Below are 9,524 nucleotides of genomic sequence, written 5' to 3'. Positions count from 1 at the left end.
CACTTATGGGGGACTTTTTGTCTTTGGATTTAACAGTTCTCCTGAATGGTGGGCTTCTGTCCTCGGTTTTATTTTCTGTTTTATTTATTGATTGTGTTTACTATTTATTTTCTTTTACTCTATGGACTTAGCTCTGTTTGGCTATACTCGGAGTCAAAACCTGTGCCTCTCCTAACTCAAATTAAAGATCTATTTTTTTTATTGGTCATTTTACCCAAATTCTATGCCAGCTCTTTAACAAGTCGTACAGATCCAGGATTCTCAGATCAGCATTTGACATAAGGAACAAATGGGCTTGAAACAATTCTACCACAGGTCACTGCCATAATTTTTGCCCTACAGTGGCAAGAGTGATATCAAATTGTCTGTAACTTTCATTGACCTCTCCTCAGTCTGCACCATGGACAAATTGATTCAGTGCTGCTGTTCTACTTCATGGGCCAGAGCTGGGGAAAACAGCTTTCCTGAGGGCCGATCCAGGCTGAGTTCTGGCACCAATGTTTTTCCACTTGTTAAGAAAAAAAAAATCTGATACTATCTTTGGATAAGCTGGCTGCATAGCCCCTTGCTATTAAAAAAAAAAAAAAAAAGGAAGGGAGATATTCTTTTTACTCTGATGATGTGAATTTATTTTCTAGGACAAGGGATGATCTGTATATAAATGTACCCTGCTAGCAAATTAGGACAGAACAAAATCTTTAATGTTAAAGTTATTGCCTAGGTAGTTTTTCCTGTGTTATTCCCAAGTTCATAAATAAGGAGAAAACCACACTGTCCAAAACTTGATTTCCTGAATTTGCTTGTACAGAAACCCTTTGTGGTTACTGCAAGTTTCTTCTCTGCTTAAAGTGGAAATCAATATAGTAAGTGGGCCAGGGGCTCTCATACTCCACCTGGATGTGCTATGCTAAAACAAAACAAAAATGGTTTGAAAGTTGAGAACCTTGGCTCTTACTCAGCCACCAATAAAGAATGGCAACTGCACCCCAAGGCACTTGCCAAAGATTACAATTCCGAGTTCCCTGTAACTAAATATTTGTTAAAATGTCACCAAAAAAGAAATTTGGAGTTGTTTATAATCCATGCAACCCATCTGAACTCTCAGATTTGGTAAAATACATCCCTAGGTCAAACCAGATTAGCAGCTGGCTGTCCTCACCCTCTGTCCCTGAGTTTTAGCAGAATCACTTCTACTATACTGTGCTTTAGTGAGATGCCATCTTTTACATGGAAAAACAGAACCCTCTATGTGCTATTTGATTATTATACAAACGTTTATATTATTTATGACATCACACATCATGTGGCCCATCCATGGTAGAAATGTAAGTGATCCTGGTTTACATTTTTTCCTCTATTACTGGATCCATTTTGTTGTATCCTTGTATTCTATATTCCTTTGCCCTTATGTTCAATTTATTTCCTCTTTGTAATATTTTAAATATCTTGCAAAACCTTTCTACTAAGTATCTGGAGGCTAGAATGGGGCTTAGCACTTAGCAGGCATACAGTAAATATTTGTTGAAATAATTAAAAGTGGAGTACAAATAAATTATAAAGAGTATAAATTAAATTATAAAAAAAAGAAGAGTATAAATAAATTAAAATGAAAACACTTAGTTCTCCCTTACTTGGGTTCCTGCAATACTCATGCGTAAAGTTGATGCTCATCCTGTGTACACTCATCAGTTATGAAGAAACTGCTCTTGTTATTTCATGGGCTTCTTTATCTTACTCAATTATGTTTTCCTCGAAGCCAGAGAACACAATGTCTACTTCCTGTGTACTTTGAACAGAGCTCTGTGCACAGTAGATGCTCAATAAAAACAAACTAAATAAATAAATGACCCATAGCCTGGCTATGTGACCCACCTTTTTTTAGGAATAAATCAACTGCTATTATCCAAGCCAGTAGCACCTGGTGATCTCATTTATATTTTTTTAGCTTGCTCACCTTGGGTCATACTGCCCATATGACACAAGTGGTAATGGTAGTCCCTTGCTTTTTCTCCTATGCACCTGTTATAGACATCTGTTGCTTCAGCCTGCCCAGATCCACTCTCCCTTCTACTGTTAATGCCATCATGACTTTTCTTTGGAGAGTGAATGCTCCCCGACTCTCAATGCCCGTGGTTCAGATAGGGTGCAGGTATATGACATGGGCCTGGCCAATCAGAGCATTCTATTGCCCTGGCCAGTGATTGGTCCTAGGATGACTCATAATCAGAGCCTGTCCTGATCACTCAATTCCAAAAGTTTTGTTGGAACTATTGGACACAGAAATTCTTTTTCCTGCTGGATTTACCAAGACAATAGGATATAAACCTATAGTTGCCAAAACTACCGTATTGGAAAAAAATCTAATTAAATGAATAAATACAGAGCATATAAGAGCCAGAAAGAAATACAAAATGAGTCTTGATGACAATGGGCACTAAATCTTGCTGTGCCTGAATACCAGTTGGAATTAAGTTTTCTGTCAGTGCAATGAAAAGAATTCAAACTAGCATTCTGTTTTCATTATATGGTCTCTTCCTAGGTGATGCTAAAGTTCTAAGCACCATAATTAGAGGCCTTGTGCTTACAGAGCAACACCGGGACTGAGAACTAAAATATGTGTCAATGTATCTTGAGCCTACCATGGTTCAATTAAAAATAATTTAAAACTCCAAAGGCATGGAAAAGGTGTATAACACTAGGCTAGGTAAGAGAAGTTCTAGACACAAGTGCTTAAACATAGTGAGCAAGGGTGTTAAGAGCTGTTCAAAGTGGCAAAAGGGTCAGTGCTGTCGACGGTATGGGCTGTATTTTGATAGAATTGTGCTTGTGTATGACATCATTGGCTTGTTTTAAGGTGAAGTGAGGTGAAGAGAGAAGACTGCCAGGGATGAGGGAGCTAACTACAGGGAATGACTTAGGAATATCTAAGAATAGTCTTACTTCTTTTAGCCTAGGTGATATTTCCACTTCTTTCACCCACAAAGAACCTATTACTATTTGTCCAACACAAGTAACATCCTAGGTTCTTACTCAGGCCCAGGAAAAAAGACAGAAATAACTCTGGGCCACTGTGGGAGTTCTTTTTTGAAAGAGGGTGAGGTGGGGAAAAGTACGCCTTCCCTAGGACCTGATCACAGAGGAGACTGGCTAAGCCCAGATGGTTACACTGGACTTCTTCGGGCCATAAGCACAGAAATTCTTTCTTCATTAGGTCAGTTCTTTCTTAGCTCTTCACCCTCAAGGTTTGGTCCAAAGAACTCTGCTAGCTCTTGAAGGCAAGGTTTATGTTGAATGGGTTCCCATGGTGAGGTCATCCTCGTGGAAGGTTTCCATATATGACATGCCTCTGCTGCTGTGCCCAAGAGCATTCCCAAAGCTCTTCACTGATGCTGTCCAAGAATAAGGTTTTGGCTGGACTCCCACATTGGAGGGAAATGGAGCTTTGGTTTCTGAAAATAGTAGAATTGTTCCCTCTGTCCAACTATAAAAGCAATACATGTTCTCTGTAGAATATTTGGAAAATTCAAAAAAAGTATAGTGGGGGAAAAAGATCACATAATTCTATCACCTAAAGATAACTAATAAAAATATTTTGGTGTACTTATATCTCATGGTTTTTATAAATGCATGTATCTATGTATATTTTAGGAGGATAGTATTGCATCGTGGTTAAAAATGTGGTTTGGAAGTCTGACACTACTCATTTAGAGTTCTGTGGGCTTTGGCAACGTAATCTCATTAAGTCACCTACTTCAACAATAAAGTTTGTGAATTCTTAATCTAGTCCTCCATCAGCATATTAATTTATAGGTTTATAATGAGTTAACTGGTAATAAAAATTTCCCCAACATTCTTCTTCTTTCAATTTCTAAAAATGGTTATTTCATTCATTCCAGATTAATTTTAGAATACTCTTTTCAAGTTAAAAATAAATATTTTTGTAGGCTTGCATTTAAAGTTATTAAAGAAGGAATACCATCTTTAAAGAATTGTCTTCTCATGGAATATAGCATATCTGTCTTTCCATTTATTTTCTTCATATCTCTCTGCAAAGCTTAGTAATTTTCTTCATGTAAGTCCTATACATTTCCTGTTAATTTTGTTCCAAGGTAATTTATAGTTTTGGTTGCTAGGGTGAATGAGATTTTTTTTTTTACCCCCTTATCACAACTGGCAATTACCTGTACTAGAAAGTTATTTTAAAAGTTTTATATATATCATATATGTATCTTTTGCTGCTCTCTCGTTAGGTCTGTTTTTCATGATTATCTTCAGATTTCTAGGTAGATATCCAGTTTGAGCCAAAACCTGTCTCCTTTCCAATAGTAAACTCTTTATCTTGCTTAATTACAGTGGCTAGTTATCCTTTCAGGACACTGTTCGGTGATAGTTAGAATGGATCTATCTTGTCCTTGACAATATTATCTCTATTCAAATTGATGTCACTGGGTGTTGTTTCAGAAGATATATTTTATCCTGTTAATGAAGCTTCTTAACTTTCCTAATTTATTAGGGGAGGTTTTAAAATAAAAAATAAGTGTTGATTTTCATTTTCCAATACTTTATTATCTATGAGAGATTCTTGGGTCTGTTTTTTTCCCTTTGATCTACTTCTGTGATGTATTATGTTAGTAGATTTCTTTTATGGGGCCATCAATAACTTCTCAACAAACTCACCAAATGTACCGTGGGCTCTGGAGGCAGACAGACCTGGGCTGCCTTCCTAGCCCACCATTTACTAGCTGGGTCGTTAGGGGCAGGTTCTAAATGGGGATTAACAATAAATGCTGGCAGTTATGATACATTTCCTTTAATATATTGATGAATTTGTTAGTGCTGTACTTAGGATTTTTGCATCTGTGTATTGAGATTTGTGTGAATGTGTGTGTGTACATGATCTATTAGGTGTGCTCACAAAAATGAATTATTTTGGTTTTTTAATTTTCCTATGCTCTAAAACAAACAGTGAGAGATATTTATACATCCATGTCCACAGCAGCACTTATTCACAATAGCCAAGAAGTGGAGGCAACCCAAGTGTCGGTTGATGGATGAATGGATAAACAAAATGTGACACACACACACACACACACACACACAGAGGAATATATTTCAGCCTTAAAAAGGAAATTTTAACATGCTACAACATAGATGAAACTTGAGGACATTATGCTAAGTAAAATAACCTGGTTACAAAAAGACAAATATTGTATGACTCCGCTTGTATATCTAAAGAATTCAAATTCATTGAGATAGGAAATAAAAGAGTGGTTGCGTAGGGCTGGAGGGAGAAGGATAAGGGGAGATGTTGTTCAGTGGGCACAGAGTTTGTTTTTAATTTTTTAGGGAAGGCAACCCTTGGTTGACCTCACAGGTTGCAAGAACCTTGTCAGTTTACAATTCCTATTTTTTAATTTTTTATGCCTACAGCACCTGGTCTTCCTAGGTGGTCTCCCATCCCAGTACTAAACCAGGCCCGACTCTGCTTAGCTTCTGAGATCAGACGGGATTGGGCTTATTCAGGGTAGCATGGCCATAGACCAGAGTTTCAGTTTTGCAAGATGAAGAAGTTTTGGAGGTCTGTTTCACAATAATGTAAGTACACTTATTTAATTAATATGACAAATTTTAAGTAATGTGAGTTTTTATAACAATAAAAATCGGCATAAGAATTATCTGTTCCTTGAAAGTTTGAAAGAATTTATTCATAAAAGCATGTGGAGATAATACTTGCACATTTTTTCTATTTCTTCATTGAATATTAATTTTTCAAGTCTTCCATTTATTTTAAGATAATTTTAGTTTCATTTTTTTTTTTACCAGAAAATCATCTATTTTGTTGAGTAGCAAATTCATTTAGCCTAGTTCTATATAGGACTTTCTTATCATGTGCATTTATTGTATCACCTTGTTCATTTCTAATTTTCTTTCCTCTTTAGCTACTTGCTTTTTCAAAGAATGATATTAATAATTTATCTACCAATTCTATTTTAAAATTCAGTCATATCTGCTTTAGTATGTCTTCCTTCATGGCTTTCCTAGTATATTTTGGTATTCTTTTTTCTAATTTGAGTCACATGCTTAATCCATATCTTTTGATTTTTATTGAATAACTAAAGCATTTAAAGTTCTAAATTTCCTTTTCTGTTCAATTTATAGAGTTTCCAGAAGTTTTAATTTGTGATACTGCATTATCACTAAATAAAAACAAATGGCTATATATGTAGTACTTATTTTCTCATGCTTTCCTTCTTTTACCTTCAAAAAAGTAACTTTTAATAATTAACTTGCTAAATTTTAACTTATACAATCTTTAAAATCATTATTTAACATGTGTCTACATTTACTTCTCTGTTTCCTCCATGAAACCAAAGCTTTCCCACTTCTTAACTGGGTGACTTTGGACAAATCTGTGCATTTATTCTTATTGCATGTCAGGGACTATTATTGGAGCTGAGAACACAAGGGGAACAAAACAAAGTTGCTGTTTTCAAGGAGTTACTTAGGGAGTTACATAAGCTAGAAATAAACTAACAGGATGACTTTAACAAATGACAGTGCTGTACAGACGGTAAAGGAATTGTGGTAGAATGATGGGGTGGAGATGTTTTAGAGGGGTTGCCAGGGAAGACCTCTGCTAACTGCCAGATCCCACGGACTCATCTTGGTCCTTAGCCCAGAAAACCTCTTTAGAGCCATTTGACACCACTCCCCTTCTTTCTTTAAACTGTTGCCTTCCTTGGTTTCTGCAACAAAATAGCAGTGTCATTATCTTCTGGTCTCCCTCCACCTTTCGTGAGTCCCCCCTTTAGACTTTATTGCTGCACACCTTCCCTTGACCACCCATTAAATAAGCCTGCTGGGCAGGTGAACCATCTGTCCTGGACACTGAAAGGAGAACTCGACTACTCGCTCCCTCTGCTGAGAGCTCTTGCTCGTATTCAGACCTTCGGCACAGGTTACACCGGGTGTTAGCACAGGCCCAAGATATGATGTCTGAGTCAAGGTGTTAAGATGCCTTCCCACAAGGTGAAGATGGAGCTTCTCAAGGTTAGAGCAGAGGTCCAATTGGCTTCCTAACATATGATTCTACATCAAGGACAGTATTTCAAGGAAAGGCTAAGCAAAGGAACGTAAGGAAGTGCTGATGTAAAGGCATTTAACACAGTGCTGGAAAGCAAACATGGCACCTACCTCTACATTACTTGACGGTTCAAAGACATGACTCACATAATAAGAAAACACTGCAAAACAATAAAAAGCAAAACAAACCAAAAAACATCACACATCAAGTTGTAGGAAACAGGCTATAAACCATGGGAGTTCAAAGAAGTAAGCCCTTGGAGTGAATTGACCAGTGAGAGAAGACACTGGAGGGTGAGCTGGAACCAAGTCCTAGGGGAAGCAGGTTTGATCACCAAAGGACACAAGAGACCTGGTTATGCAGGGCGACAGGGCTGGGTTCTGGATCTGACAGGTGTAATGAATGATACTGGAAACATCCTGTAAGCATAAGGCCCTGTTCTAACCCCAAGTAGTCTAAGGTTAACAAAAACTCAACCCTGGATGAAGGAGTGAAGACTTCTGTAAGGAGGGTCAAAGTTCTCTTCCTCTTCTTTCATCTCAAGAAGCAGTTGGAACAACAAAAGTGGGAGGTTCAAATTAGAGTAGGGTAGAGCCAAAGGATCAAAGACATAGGGCAATCTCTAGGTCCTGGCTCTGCTCTGAGTCTTAGGGGAAATGGGTAGAAATTTGGAATGTTTCTTCTGACTCTGGAGATTCTCAGTTTTCCAGCTCAGACTATCAGGGCAGACCAGACAAGATACTTGGAGCTGAAGCCCAGTTATTGATAAGGAATGTGGATCTGTCTGAAGAGTCCTCTAGCTGGAAGTTGGATGGGGTAGAAGTCTAGTAGGTGAGAGCCACTGACCTCAATTCTAACATTTCCAGAGATACAAATAACACATACCTTAAGCCTTTATAGCAGCTTAAAATGGTAGATGTAGTAGACTGACCTTATTTTATAGATTATAAAGAAGTTTGGGAAGTTAAGTGACTCACTGGTGAATAAATAGCTGGGCCTAGAAACAAAGTCTTAAATGTCTAATCTGGCACTTCTCGAAAGTATAAGTTCCAATGGTCCTGATCCAAACAGGTCTTCTCAGTGCCCCAAGCAAAGCTCCTCACAGAAATAGGCCTTGATTCAGAAGTACCAGTAGGGGCTCATAGGCTTGAAATATTCTGGAACAAACTAGTCTCCAAACCTTGTGGGGGTTAAACACTGAGATACTGGGGGAGAGGGGTTAGGGGGCACAATCCCTAATGACAAACTGTTCTATAGGGACAATAAATGAGTTGGCAGATGGTCTGGTCCTAAAACTGTTTTAAAATCCATTTGAAACAGATCAAAGTTGTTTATTGGGCCTTCATGTCACTAAAGCTTTGCTCTTGGCAGATTCCATTCTTCTCAACCCCCACATGAAAAATTTCTCCTTCCTTTGGGATAACTGAAATCTAGAAGAAGCAGTCAACAGTTAAAGGGGATACGTATTATGATTTTAAAAACCAGGGTGCCAAAATGAGAGTTGAAACCCTTGCCTCTCAAGCTACAAATATCCACAACATTACCTCAACTGGGGTCTGCTTTTCCTCAAGCTGCCTTTTAAGTACGTGAAAGTGATCAGCTATAAAAACCCGGCCTGGCCCTAACCCCATATAAGCATCTTTCCTCTGGTTTCTTGGTCTGATTTCCTTTTATCTGCAATATCCCTTTCTTCCTTTCCCTACAACTCTGGTTCCTTCTCTCTTTCCCCTGACTTTCCAGCCTTCCTGATTCTTTGTGGGCTGGCTTGATACCACAAGAGCCTCTCTCACAGAGGTGGGGTAAAGAGAGAGACACTGAAACCATGCACAGTGCCTCTGCCATGGCTAGACTGCAGCAGGTACAAAGAGGACACCTGCAGACTGATTTCCTGTGCCCATCCAGCCACTGAGCTTTCTTGTGCACAAGTGCAGAGGCAAGGGGATGTGGCTGTTGATAAACAGTAAGTGATCAATGTGGTTGCAATATATAATACATTTAGTTCACTTTGGTTCAACAAACAGTTGCTGGTTATTTCCAATGTGCAGAGACTGATAAGAGAGCTCACCATTTGTAGGTATAAATGACTAGTGCACTGGTTTTCAACCTTGGTCGCACTTGAGACAAAAACACAATGAAACAAAAATAATATCTGAGGTCCCCAGATCTCACTGGTGAGGGGCAGAGCAGAAGTAGCAGTATTTTTTTTTTTTTTTTAAAAAAAGCTCCTCAGGTATTTGAATGTATAGCCAGGGTTAAGAACTTTATGTGACCATATGTACAAAGTTCTGAATAAAGACTAAATTTAGGTTTTAGGCAATGGAAAGCTATTGCAAGTTTTTGAGCAAGAGAGGAAAGATGAGGATGGCTATAATGTGAGAAGTTTCTCTGGAATGTACTAAGCAGAACAGACTGGAGCCAAGAAACATTGAAAACAGAGAGA

At 38.1% G+C, this 9,524-nt stretch overlaps 1 pseudogene; it reads right to left on the bottom strand.

Annotated features, from left to right (window-relative positions):
• Positions 1-5,421: 5,421 nt before the first annotated feature.
• On the bottom strand, positions 5,422-5,541 carry LOC118606100 (annotated as a pseudogene).
• Positions 5,542-9,524: the final 3,983 nt, after the last annotated feature.

Source organism: Rousettus aegyptiacus, unplaced genomic scaffold (genome assembly GCF_014176215.1).
Source record: "Rousettus aegyptiacus isolate mRouAeg1 unplaced genomic scaffold, mRouAeg1.p scaffold_m13_p_7, whole genome shotgun sequence".
Lineage (NCBI taxonomy): Eukaryota > Metazoa > Chordata > Mammalia > Chiroptera > Pteropodidae > Rousettus > Rousettus aegyptiacus.
Note: the sequence above shows the minus strand (reverse complement) of the source record. Positions and strands in the feature narration are given on the sequence as shown.